Source organism: Sinocyclocheilus anshuiensis, unplaced genomic scaffold (genome assembly GCF_001515605.1).
Source record: "Sinocyclocheilus anshuiensis isolate Anshui unplaced genomic scaffold, SAMN03320099.WGS_v1.1 scaffold553, whole genome shotgun sequence".
Lineage (NCBI taxonomy): Eukaryota > Metazoa > Chordata > Actinopteri > Cypriniformes > Cyprinidae > Sinocyclocheilus > Sinocyclocheilus anshuiensis.
Window position 1 is genome coordinate 910,596 of NW_015539821.1, and position 14,876 is coordinate 925,471.

The 14,876-nt window shown below is 36.1% G+C and overlaps 1 pseudogene; it reads left to right on the forward strand.

Annotated features, from left to right (window-relative positions):
- Nucleotides 1-14,876, forward strand: part of LOC107684129 (syntaxin-binding protein 4-like) — a 36,889-nt pseudogene that overhangs the window by 20,018 nt on the left and 1,995 nt on the right.

Genomic DNA, 14,876 nt, shown 5'->3' on the forward strand with positions numbered 1-14,876 from the left:
CCGCCGACGATGCTGCATTGCCCTGCTCTCGGAAACGGAGGAGGGGGAGGAGGAAGAATGGGTCCGCCTCACCGCCCCTAGAGACGGCCGAAAAGGCTGCAGCTCCCCCTGAGGTGGCCGAAAAGGCTGCAGCTCCCCCTGAGGTGGCCGAAGAGGCTGCAGCTCCCCCAGCGGTGGCCAATGAGGCTGCAGCGCCCCCAGCGGTGCCTGATGAGGCTGCAGTGCCCGCAGTGGTGGCCGAAGAGGCTGCTGCGCCCCCAGAGGTGGCCGACGAAGATGAGGTGGCCAACGAGGCCACAGCGCCCCTGGTGGTGCCTGATGAGGTTGCAGTGCCCGCAGTGGTGGCCGAAGAGGCTGCTGCGTCCCAAGAGGTGGCCGACGAAGTTGCAGTGCCCGCTCTCGGAAACGGAGGAGGAGGAAAAGGGCTTCCTCCATCCCACATTGCCTGGAGGCCGTCCCAGATCCGCCCAAGCTCCTTGCCCTGCCGGCTCCGCCCAAGCTCCTTGCCCTGCCGGCTCCGCCCGGGCTCCCTAGCCTACCGGCTCCGCCCAAGCTCCTTGCCCTGCCGGCTCCGCCCAAGCTCCTGGCCCTGCCGGCTCCGCCCAAGCTCCTGGCCCTACCGGCTCCGCCCAAGCTCCTTTGGTCTTGTGCTGTCATGTTCCTGTCTTGTTTTTGGGTGTTCCTCGTTAGGGACGCCAGGTGTCGGGGTCCGGACACTCGCGCTCCATGTTCTGTCTGGTTGTGTGAGCGTGCGGTCTCGAGTTCGCTCGGCCGTGCACTCTTCTGTCCATGTGTGTTGTGTTTTGTGTAGCACGCGGTTTGTGTTCAGCCGCGTGCTTTTCTTGTTGTCTTGTGGTGTTGTTGCACGCAGCTCGTGTTATCGGCTGCGTGCTTTCATGTCCTGTTTTGTCTTGTGCTGTGTAGCACGCAGCTTGGTTTTTCGCTGGCTGCGTGCTATCTTGTCTTGTGTGAACACGCGGCTTATGAGTTTTCTCATTAGCTGCGTGTCCATGTTTTGTGTGAGCACATGGCTTTTGTCTTTGTTTTCTGTGTGCCATGTGCTCTCATGTCAATTGTCTTGACCCCATCTTGTTACCTGATTATTGGTTAATTTGCCCACATGTGTTCCCTCGTTACCCTCATTTGCTCTCCATTTATTCTCCTTGTGTTTGCAGTCCTGGGCCAGTTCGTCTTCGTATCTCCCTGGATGTGTCCTGTCGTGTCGTGTCCAGATCCTGCCTTGCCAGCCTGTTTTTTCCCCCACGGGGTAGTTTTTGTTGTTTGTTTTGTTTTATTTTATTAATAAAAGCCCATTACTCTGCACTATTGAGTCCTCGCTTCATCCCCAACCCTGACAGTTTCTCCATTATACATGGACATTAAATGGACATAAGTGCTAATTTTTATGTCTCTCTGGTAAAGAGTTGATGTAAAATCCATCATGTATATTTAATAAGTAAAGTTTTTTTTTCATTGGACAATTATCTGTACCCTTTTCATAAGTTATTCCTGGTATTTTGAAATAAGTGACCGTTAATAGTACTCACGATGAGTAAAATCGAAAAAGTTTTCGAATCTTACTCGGATAGGTCCGCAGTAAGAAAGTCACACAGTCACGATCTAATTATAATAATCTTTTTTTTTTTTTTTTTTTAATTGTGAACTACCACACATTGTGCGTTCATTTATAGATCCTCACAGTGTGGTTTTCACACATTTCATGTCAACTGTCCATTAAGAGTGCTATCATACCCCACAGCTTCATAATTACAATGGCCTGATTACCTTTCTTTTATCTGACGTCTATTGAACGATGCCATGCTGATAAGTATCCAATGTTATTGTGGTTTTCATTAATGCCAAAACATCTGTCTATGCCTGTATTATGTAACAGCTTGTTTTACAGGTTCTCATCTGCCAAAACCTGCCCTGTCTATTCTCTCTAAAGCAGAAATGGACATAATGAAACTTGTTTGCACATGTTTTATTCCTTCAGCCTCTTTAGACTTAAAAGAAACAGAGCTGTGCTGTCACGCTGCAAGTCTTTTTCATTTCTTTTCAAGTGCACTAAGTTTGCAATGTTAGGGGGAAGAGCCCCTGAGCATTGTAGCGTCCTACTGTACATGCACTCTCATTGTTGCAGGAAGCAAAATCTGCAGTGGAGGAGAGTCGATCCCTGCTGACCCGGATCCATCTGGCAGAGGCAGCTCAGAAACAGGCCCGGGGAATGGAGATGGACTACGAGGAGGTTATCCATCTCCTGGAGGCTGAGATAGCTGAAATGAAGTCTCAGAAAACTGAGCAACCCGGCCATGGAAAGGTATTCCACCTTTGAGAGTTTTACACTAGCCTTCCCTTCTCACTCCCAATCCACATCCCCTGCACAGCCCCACTCCAGGTTTTTCCTCTCTCGTGTACTATAGAAACTAGGTCACTGTTTGCTTTGTGCTATTCAGTAACTGGGCTGATGTGCTGCGAAGGCTTTAACATGATCTTGCAGGGTGACGTGGGCTGATGAGGTTATTTTTGAAATCTCTGGCTAGCAACCTCGCGTGCCTCCAGGATAAACTTTATTTTCACAGCAATTTGTTATTACGTAGGATGACAGGATCTTTATTATTATGATTGCTTGTGGAAAAATCATCACACACTATGTAATAATTGCATTTCAGCACAACTTCCTACAAAAATGATTCTAAAACATTTGTACTGTATAAAACATTGATCTGATAACACAGTTTACTATTTCCAGTGGCACATTTCCAAATTTGGATTTTCTGGCAGCATTATTTTGCACTTTTAATAGCAAATTCATGTTAGGCACAGTAAAGAAAAAAAAGTAAATTTTACATTACTATAAAAAACTTTACTACTTTCCTAATATTCACACAGGAGGATCTGCAAGATCTGAAAAAAAGGGTTTCGGTTCTCGAATGCCAGCTTCGAAAGTGAAACTGCAAAGAAGGGTTTTGAAGTCTCTACGGGTAAACTTCTACAGTTTGTGGAGGTGATGTATATTCACTTTCAATTAAATTTAACCAACTGCACATTAAATCATCACATCCTCATGTCTTAAAATAAGGTTCCACCATGAAAATTGCTCATGCAGAATGACTCAGGATATTAAATTGTACTGTATAGGAATTTGCACTTCATATGTTGATTTGTCAAAGGCCATCCTCACTATTGTCCGAATTTAGTTTTCTCACTAAACCAGAAAACCCAAAAAAGAGTGTGTGGAATGTTTTTCTCATGGCATCCATCAACTCAGGCTTATACAGGTGCATCTCAATAAATTAGAATGTCGTGGAAAAGTTAATTTATTTCAGTAATTCAACTCAAATTGTGAAACTCGTGTATTAAATAAATTCAGTGCACACAGACTGAAGTAGTTTAAGTCTTTGGTTCTTTTAATTGTGATGATTTTGGCTCACATTTAACAAAAACCCACCAATTCACTGTCTCAACAAATAGGAATTTGGCTACAGTTGTCGTATTCCTCTTAAGCCACTCCTGGACCACAGACAACGTCAACGTTACCTGGGCTAAGGAAAAGAAGAGCTGGACTGTTGCCCAGTGGTCCAAAGTCCTCTTTTCAGATGAGAGCAAGTTTTGTATTTCATTTGGAAACCAAGGTCCTAGAGTCTGGAGGAAGGGTGGAGAAGCTCATAGTCTGTGTGCATTGAAGTTATTTAATATACTTTCACAATTTGAGTTGAATTACTGAAATAAATGAACTTTTCCACGACATTCTAATTTATTGAGATGCACCTGTATGTGACCCTGGACCACAAAACCAGTCTTAAGTCGCTGGGGTATATTTGTAGCAATAGCCAAAAATACATTGTATGGATCAAAATGATTGATTTTTATGATTGATTTTTTTTTGCCAAAAATCATTAAGATATTAAATAAAGATCATGTTCCATGAAGATATTTTGTAAATTTCCTACTGTAAATATATGAAAACTTAATTTTTGATTAGTAATATGCATTGCTAAGAACTTCATTTGGACAACTTTAAAGGCGATTTTCTCAATGTTTCGATTTTTTTTGCACCCTCAGATTCCAGATTTTCAAATAGTTGTCTCGGCCAAATATTGTTCTATCTTAACAAACCATAGATCAATGGAAAGCTTATTTATTCAGCTTTCAGATGATGCATAAATCTCAATTTTGAAAAATTGACCCTTATGACTGTTTTTCTGGTCCAGGGTCACACATGAAGTGGTCAAATCTAATCGCGCAAGCATAGCAAATCTACTTCATCATCCCAAGAGTTCTTACAAACAAAACTGACATTTTCTTTGAACTAATCATTCATATGGTTGACAGAATGTGTAGTAAGTAACCCTTTCATTAGGCAGCTATAAAAAAAAAAAAAAGAAATGTGAAAAGAACATGACATCAATGTGCAAGTGTTTTTCCACTTACACCAGATGCCACAAATCAATTAGCACTCCATTGCACTGCATAAATCATACATTTGCCACAGAATGATATATTCCAGAAGTACATGATGTATAACCACTTTAGTCATGCTGAATATGGTTTGTATATAGCATTGCACAATGAATGGTTAATGTACTGGACACCATGCGTCAGATATTTGATTTTGATGACATTTTTACTCTTATGTGAATGCACTTACGTACTTATGTACTTATGTACTGTATGTCACTCGTAAAGTACTGTTGTTAATAATTATAATTGTTATAATAATAATTATTAGTATTATTATTATAGATTTTAAATATTTATCTATACAAGTAGTAGTAGCAGCAGTATAATAATAATAATAATAATAATAATAATAATAATAATAATAATAATAATAATAATAATAATAATGATAATAATAATAATAATAATAATAATAATAATAATAATAATAATAATAATAATAATAATAATAATAATAATAATAATAATAATAATAATAATAATAATAATAATAATAATAATAATAATAATAATGTAAAACAATTTATTATTATTATTATTGATTTAAAAATGTAACCGTCCAAGTAGTAGTAATAATATTAATCATATAAAAATAATGTATTCATTCATGTTATTAAAAATAAAATATCACCATGTTAATCTTTATGCAGCATTAAATCTTTCGACTATGGACTAATCTGAACACCTACATTTTAAAAACCCCACAGGCTGTCCAAGGCTTCCTGTCTGAAAACCAAAGCGGTTCAAGAGGCTATAGGTAAGATAATTATTCTCATACCCTCATCAGTCTTTTGTGAAGGCAGATTTGACTGAATTCTAATCTAATTTGGAGTATGACAGACAGTAATACTACACTTCGCTAGCAACAGGCGTGTAGAAAATAATTAATAACAAAGACTCTTTTCCTTTAGGGACCTTTAGACAGTCAATAAAGTTCACCTTTGATATTCTAGGAAGCTGTGTATTCAGGGTAAATAAATGGGAAAAAATTTCCAGAGTGAGTCTTCTGCCTTTATTTCTATTATAAGAGACTTTGTGGGCAAAAGACAGGGATAGCTAATGACTAGAGGCCAATACAACACCTTACTGTGGCAGTGATGTTGATTAGGCCCAATCAACATGGCCTCCTGCAGCCTGTCGCCCCTTGCTCAGCTAGCAGAGCACGTCTGGAGAGCCATTTTTCCCCCTAATGAATATCCCCACCGACTGAAGAGGCCACTGTGTCTTTGTCAATTAGGGCTAGAAAATAAAGGCTGTCAGCAATTTGCAGCAAAATACGACTTTTTTTTTTTTTTGTGAGAGGGTGCGTGATGACCAGCAACTGAGCTTAAAAGTCACTCTAATCTACTGTACCTTGAATGCATCCAATGATTGAAGGATAGTTATTTACATGCTAAAAATGACTGCATTTGCATGTATTCTTATAACCTTTCTCAAACTTTATTTCTTTATTTTACTGTAGAATATCATTGTTATAGACACCAAAAGAAATTAATACTTTTATTCAGCAAAGGAAACACGAAACTGAATAAAAGTGACAGTAAAGATTTTTATGTTATTACAAAAAAATTCTATTTCAAATAAATGCTGTTATTTTGAACTTTCTATTCATTTATGAATCCTGGAAAAAAAGGTCACAGTTCCTACAAAACAACTGTTTTAAACTGGTGCTGTTTGGTGCTGTTTCTTGAGCACCAAATCAGCTTATTTGAGTGCTGAAGAATCAATCAACGGAAGTAACAAGACTGCAGAAGTGGAGCTGAAAATTGAGCTTTTCATCACAGGAAAAACAAAAACATTTTAATTATATTAAACTAGAAAATAGTTATTTTTACATTAATAATATTTCACAATATTAATGTTTTTAAATTTTTTTGATCAAATAAATGCAGCCTTGGTGAGGATAAGAGACGTCGTTCAAAAGCTTTTTAAAAAATCTTTATGACCCCAAATTTTTGAGTGGTGTCACAAAATAATTGTGTCATTAAAGATCAGGATTGCTGATACATTAGAATATTTTAAACAAAATATACCATATTACTCTGTAATGACATTGTACATGAATTCATTACACATTAATAATGTAATTCATAACCTTCTGTTTCTTATAACATTCTCATTCAGTTGCAATTTTCAAAGTAATTTCTTTTTAAAACCAGACTGTAGCAAATCTTAAATATGTTGCATGCAATGATTCAATCAGTCTGGACCAATTCATTTCAGTTTTCTGCTAATGACCCGAAAGTGTGGTAGTTTCATTATGTTTCTCCATGCCATGCCGAATTGAGGCAGTAATTAAAGCAAAAGGAGCCCCTACCAAGTATTGAGTACATGTACAGTAAATGAACATACTTTCCAGAAGGCCAACAATTCACTAAAAATGTTTTTTTTATTAGTCTTATGAAGTATTCTAATTTGTCGAGATAGTGAATTGGTGGGTTTTTGTTAAATGTGAGCCAAAATATCACAATTAAAAGAACCAAAGACTTAAACTACTTCAGTCTGTGTGCATTGAAGTTATTTAATATACTTTCACAATTTGAGTTGAATTACTGAAATAAATGAACTTTTCCACGACATTCTAATTTATTGAGATGCACCTGTATGTGACCCTGGACCACAAAACCAGTCTTAAGTCGCTGGGGTATATTTGTAGCAATAGCCAAAAATACATTGTATGGATCAAAATGATTGATTTTTATGATTGATTTTTTTTTGCCAAAAATCATTAAGATATTAAATAAAGATCATGTTCCATGAAGATATTTTGTAAATTTCCTACTGTAAATATATGAAAACTTAATTTTTGATTAGTAATATGCATTGCTAAGAACTTCATTTGGACAACTTTAAAGGCGATTTTCTCAATGTTTCGATTTTTTTTGCACCCTCAGATTCCAGATTTTCAAATAGTTGTCTCGGCCAAATATTGTTCTATCTTAACAAACCATAGATCAATGGAAAGCTTATTTATTCAGCTTTCAGATGATGCATAAATCTCAATTTTGAAAAATTGACCCTTATGACTGTTTTTCTGGTCCAGGGTCACACATGAAGTGGTCAAATCTAATCGCGCAAGCATAGCAAATCTACTTCATCATCCCAAGAGTTCTTACAAACAAAACTGACATTTTCTTTGAACTAATCATTCATATGGTTGACAGAATGTGTAGTAAGTAACCCTTTCATTAGGCAGCTATAAAAAAAAAAAAAAGAAATGTGAAAAGAACATGACATCAATGTGCAAGTGTTTTTCCACTTACACCAGATGCCACAAATCAATTAGCACTCCATTGCACTGCATAAATCATACATTTGCCACAGAATGATATATTCCAGAAGTACATGATGTATAACCACTTTAGTCATGCTGAATATGGTTTGTATATAGCATTGCACAATGAATGGTTAATGTACTGGACACCATGCGTCAGATATTTGATTTTGATGACATTTTTACTCTTATGTGAATGCACTTACGTACTTATGTACTTATGTACTGTATGTCACTCGTAAAGTACTGTTGTTAATAATTATAATTGTTATAATAATAATTATTAGTATTATTATTATAGATTTTAAATATTTATCTATACAAGTAGTAGTAGCAGCAGTATAATAATAATAATAATAATAATAATAATAATAATAATAATAATAATAATAATAATAATAATAATGTAAAACAATTTATTATTATTATTATTGATTTAAAAATGTAACCGTCCAAGTAGTAGTAATAATATTAATCATATAAAAATAATGTATTCATTCATGTTATTAAAAATAAAATATCACCATGTTAATCTTTATGCAGCATTAAATCTTTCGACTATGGACTAATCTGAACACCTACATTTTAAAAACCCCACAGGCTGTCCAAGGCTTCCTGTCTGAAAACCAAAGCGGTTCAAGAGGCTATAGGTAAGATAATTATTCTCATACCCTCATCAGTCTTTTGTGAAGGCAGATTTGACTGAATTCTAATCTAATTTGGAGTATGACAGACAGTAATACTACACTTCGCTAGCAACAGGCGTGTAGAAAATAATTAATAACAAAGACTCTTTTCCTTTAGGGACCTTTAGACAGTCAATAAAGTTCACCTTTGATATTCTAGGAAGCTGTGTATTCAGGGTAAATAAATGGGAAAAAATTTCCAGAGTGAGTCTTCTGCCTTTATTTCTATTATAAGAGACTTTGTGGGCAAAAGACAGGGATAGCTAATGACTAGAGGCCAATACAACACCTTACTGTGGCAGTGATGTTGATTAGGCCCAATCAACATGGCCTCCTGCAGCCTGTCGCCCCTTGCTCAGCTAGCAGAGCACGTCTGGAGAGCCATTTTTCCCCCTAATGAATATCCCCACCGACTGAAGAGGCCACTGTGTCTTTGTCAATTAGGGCTAGAAAATAAAGGCTGTCAGCAATTTGCAGCAAAATACGACTTTTTTTTTTTTTTGTGAGAGGGTGCGTGATGACCAGCAACTGAGCTTAAAAGTCACTCTAATCTACTGTACCTTGAATGCATCCAATGATTGAAGGATAGTTATTTACATGCTAAAAATGACTGCATTTGCATGTATTCTTATAACCTTTCTCAAACTTTATTTCTTTATTTTACTGTAGAATATCATTGTTATAGACACCAAAAGAAATTAATACTTTTATTCAGCAAAGGAAACACGAAACTGAATAAAAGTGACAGTAAAGATTTTTATGTTATTACAAAAAAATTCTATTTCAAATAAATGCTGTTATTTTGAACTTTCTATTCATTTATGAATCCTGGAAAAAAAGGTCACAGTTCCTACAAAACAACTGTTTTAAACTGGTGCTGTTTGGTGCTGTTTCTTGAGCACCAAATCAGCTTATTTGAGTGCTGAAGAATCAATCAACGGAAGTAACAAGACTGCAGAAGTGGAGCTGAAAATTGAGCTTTTCATCACAGGAAAAACAAAAACATTTTAATTATATTAAACTAGAAAATAGTTATTTTTACATTAATAATATTTCACAATATTAATGTTTTTAAATTTTTTTGATCAAATAAATGCAGCCTTGGTGAGGATAAGAGACGTCGTTCAAAAGCTTTTTAAAAAATCTTTATGACCCCAAATTTTTGAGTGGTGTCACAAAATAATTGTGTCATTAAAGATCAGGATTGCTGATACATTAGAATATTTTAAACAAAATATACCATATTACTCTGTAATGACATTGTACATGAATTCATTACACATTAATAATGTAATTCATAACCTTCTGTTTCTTATAACATTCTCATTCAGTTGCAATTTTCAAAGTAATTTCTTTTTAAAACCAGACTGTAGCAAATCTTAAATATGTTGCATGCAATGATTCAATCAGTCTGGACCAATTCATTTCAGTTTTCTGCTAATGACCCGAAAGTGTGGTAGTTTCATTATGTTTTCATAACACTGGTCCATCCATGTCAGTGGGTCTGAATCCCCTTACCCAAAAATTCACCCTTTATTAGGAGTCATGCTGGGCTCTTTTTTTACGCCAATCTGCCCAGCATGCTTTGTTCATTTCAGGTCAAAGGGAGTGCACTTTCCTACAGCTTTTATAACAAATCGTTCAGGACTGACAGTTTTCAGAGGGTTATTTTTCTTGAGTAAATAAAATAAAATATATCTTTATTGAATCAAAAGTTTAGTTAGGTTAAGGTTAGGTTAGGTTAGGTTAGTTAGTTAGTTAAAACATCTGAAACTGCTTACACTGTTTTAAATAAAGGATTGTGTGTTTTGTTTTTCAGTTCTCCCAGCAATCCAAAGTTGGCCACTCTGTCTCAGACCCTGCCATCTCGAGGTGGGAAGAAACCACCTTGGACAACATCTGCACTTGCTGTGGAAGCTAAAGAACTAACTAATACTGTCAGAGGCATTCTAGAGCTGGACTGTAAGTATGAAAATCAAACATCTACTTAATTGCAACTGTCCCTTGTGTCAGTTTGTCTGACCTTCATGCTCTTGTCTGACCCACTGTGCCATATAAAAATGTATCTTACGGCACTAGCAATTTCTGCTGAACTGTGCTGGATGAGATGTTATCGTTCAAGGGGATGCATATTATAATGTGTAATATTTTGTACATATTACTTAAACACACATGCACACACACGACTTTGGTTTACCCTATAACCACATTCAGTCTGCTCATTTAGCCATTGCTTGAACTCCTGACCCCATTCAGCTTTGTAAATCTCAGGAAATATGTAGCTTACCTTCCAGCAACATTTGAACTTACACAAATGCATCTAATGACCTGTGGAGGTCAAAACATTGGCAATCTTTCCGTGATCCCATCTCATTACGAGCCTCTTAAACTAGACACATTTAAACATTATAGCATCATTATGACCAAGATACTACCTGTTGTTCAAATTTATAGATTCTATTCAGATAGCAGTTGTAATGGAATATCGTTATCTTTTTCACCAGACAGCCTAGTGATCTACATTTAAGTTGACTTAAAAGTGTACTTGCTTGTTGAATGTTTCATATCCTGTCTGTTCAATTACTTATGATGTAAGCGTTTTACATCTTATATATTATAGAAAATGAGGCAAACCACCTTAATTGTGAAATCTAATCTATTGTTTAGTGAATAAAATTAGGTCAATCTCATAAGGAAACACAATACAAGGTGTATTTGATGTTAATACAAGCCTTTTAGATCTGATTCACCTCACTGCTGCTATCGTTGCCTGGATACAAAGCTGCTAGAAAGCAACTCTCTTTGTCGCAATTGTCACAGGCTACACAAATATATATACCTTTAGAAATGGGTCCTTAGTGGGAAAACATATAAAAGAGCCTTTTTAAATAGAATTAAATGTAAATATATATATATTTTCTACAATGATCGTTCATGACATCTTGTTTTGACTGACAGTGTTTGCTAAATGAAAGAATACTATCTTGTTGGCCTAGTTAAATTGATCCGCTTTGTCAAAACATTACTGATAGCCGTCCGTCCAAAGCATAGCTCTGGAAACAAAAAATAACAGCAAGAAGCTGCGTTTTCTTTTTCAGTACTTTTCCTGTTTAACACAGGATGTCCAAAACACCCTCATAAAACTCAAAATGAGTCACTGAATTAATGTCAAGTATTAAAGAATGGCCTGATATTTAGATTGAATTATAATAGTCAGATGGTAATATTAGCTGAAGTATCCTGTTCTTTGTATCTCAAGAAAGCATGTGGATCGTATTATTGGTAACAGACCGGCATGATTTTTCTTACATGTTAAAGGAAATAGACAGTTCAGGGACACCCTGGAACCCAGACAAAAGAGCATCTCTGGCCTCCTCTTTTCTTTGAATACATGGTCTCAGCCTAAACTCTGAGGTTAATCAATGATGGACTTGTTTTTCAACCATTTTCTCTTTGTCAAATCTCCTTTGACTGAACATTCTGTGCAGTGGATATTTTTTGTGAATAGTGAATTTGATTAAATGGCATAATATATCTGAGAGTTCCTAAAACTTCAAAGCACATTTTCAGGATTGAGGGCTGTAATGTAATAATTAAAAAATAAATAAAAATTTAAAAACCTAAATTGGTCAACCATCAATATGAAGGACACAGCCTCCTTACAGGGATAGTTCACACAAAAAGGAAAGTCTGTCATCATTTACATACCCTCTATGTCTTATTTATTTATTTCTTTTTGTGGAACAAAAAAGAAAATATATTGAAGAATTTTTGTCCACACAATGAAAGTCACTAGGGTCCAAAACAACATTTCATGTTTTAAAATAAAATTATTATTTGCAAATAATTCAAATTAATTATTATTAATAGTTCAGATTAAATAATTATTGAAATATTTAATGTAGATCTAAATCCATTTAAATCTATATTAAATGTTTCAATATTTGTAATATTTAATTCCTTTAAATAAAAAAGACCAATACAATAAATGAGACGATTTAAAAACACTTTGCTTCTTTCTTGATAATTAAAATTTCTAAGGTACCAGGGGATGCAAAAAAAAAAAAAAAGGGAGAGAGACGGACAGACTGATGGATTAGAGAAAGATAGAAGACTCTTGGGGTCATAGGATCAGTGAAGCTGAGCGAGGGAAGAAAGAGCTAAAGTGATTGCTTTGGGAACAGGGAAACGTGTTCTACTCACCTGGCAGCATGTGACCTCTGTGAGTGATGCTCACTTTTTGGCTGAATGCTTCCCTGCGTGGGAGGACGAGGCAGGCTTTGAGTTGCACATGGAGGGCCACCCTCATCACACCGATTGAAACCAGAGAGAGCAGCTCCAGCCCAGCTCAGAGACAGGCAGTGCTTTCCACGTGATGGATGTTCTCCCAGCCATGTGACAGGCTGTGTACCACTCTGTCTCATCAATAAGACAGAGGGGGAGACATGCTTTGGAATAAGCATTTATGATAAAATAATTGGCCTTATTTATTCATTTAAAAGGTATGAAAACTGTCATTTACTCAACTTCATGTTGTTGTGTATTACTTTATTTCTTTTGCAGAACACCAACAAAAGCCTTTTGAAGAAAGTAATCTTCTTTTGTGTGCTACAGAAAAAAGAAAGACATACATGTTTGGAACAACATGAGGACGAGTAAATGATGACAGAATTTTGATACAGTCCCTTTCAGAGAGGATAGCAAATCAATTTTGAGAGAGTGTCTGCAGCTTATTTCAATTATATCTGATTTTCCGAGGCGTAATTTGAGGCCGCTGCAATTGTCTTTTCCCGTGTCATAGTGTTGATCTAGTGAAATTATTCATTCTTGGTTTAGAAAACAAAGAGCTGATTGAATTAAAGAGGCATGTGATGAGCTACTCTGAGTGTTACTATGTCCCAAGGCTTAGGCAGTAACGGTTTGTGATCACTGTGGATACGTCAGAATGCTGAATACAAAAAAACGGAATCCCAAAAACATCAGTAAGCTGTAGAACTTAAAGACTTGAGTTGATGGCCGCTCAAAATAGATATGAATGCAAGCTTTAGAAAACAACACTGTTTATATTCTAGGAAACTATTATGAAATGAGCATTGAAATCACTTTTTTTCTTAAGACTTCTTTAAAGAAAACAGCCAACAATTAGGTATGATACACCAAGGTTTAGGCACATTTCATATGAATGCCCAGTTATTTGGCCATTACCAGGAAGAATTGTTTTACAATAGAAACAACCAACAGTAATACCAAGTGAGGCAAAGTACTCAACCTTTTTTGTCAAATTTCACCATTTTGAAATCAGTTTTTAGGCAGAATAATTTATATGATTTTTAATAACTGAATGTGACGAGACAAAACATTACTGTTTTAGTTTTCGACATATTAGGCATGCAAATAAAAGCAAATGTGTGCATGTTTTAAAATAAAAAATAATGTTTGCAATTGTAATCTATATTAAATGTTTAAATATTAAAAAAGAATAAATGTTCAAGATATGGCCAGTGCCAATGATAAATGGTTTGAAACCTTATTTGTTAACCAAAATTTCTTCCATGCATTTTCCACTCATTTGTTCACACACAAAATTTACTGTAAATTCCCATAGGTACTAAATTACATGTAGCCAGGGACATTTGTTTGTAGAAATTTGAGATGGTATGACTTATTCTTTGGCCTTTCCTGTCAAAATGTTGATTGTGTGTGAAATCTAGACAGTGGGATACTCTGTGTATTCTTTTCCTCATAAAACCTTTTTTTTTTTAACAAGATCATATTTCTGAAGAGAAACCCATTATAAAGTCATGTCAGGACATCGAGTATGCCAGCAGACTTACTGTCAATTGTACTTCCTGCACGTACAGAGGGAGTGTCAAGATCAAATTCTGTCAGGGATTTGTTACCAGTATGGTGGCACGTATTAATAAGATTCTAGCCTGTGCCTTAATTGAGCCTTCAATAGTGTCTGTTTACGTTTTATTGGCTGACGTTCTTTAATTACAACCTGCCACACATCAGTCCTCTATCCAAAGCTGTGCATCAAAGAAATAAAGTGCATGTGGGGAATTGTGTACGTGTGTGCGCGGATGGAGTTTTTAAACCAAAATCCAAATCCAATGGAAGCAAATCTGATTTGCCCTCATTTGATGCTTCTTATACTTTCACTGTACATTCCTTATTTTTTATGAAAATAGCTTTTTGGATTATGCAGATATGCCCGGGACACTTAGCATATTCATTTACGACCCCATTTCATCCAGTTTTTCAGGAAATTCTCACAGTCACTAGGATCAAAAGGATCAACGAGAAATGTTGCAATGCCGTTTTTTATTTTGCCTGCAGACTTCTCCAGTATCTTGTTTGTTGTCCTCATGTAGAGTCAGGGCTGGATTGGTAATCGGGCATACCGGGCATTTTCCCGGTGGGCCGACGCACTTAAGGGGCCGACAGAATGT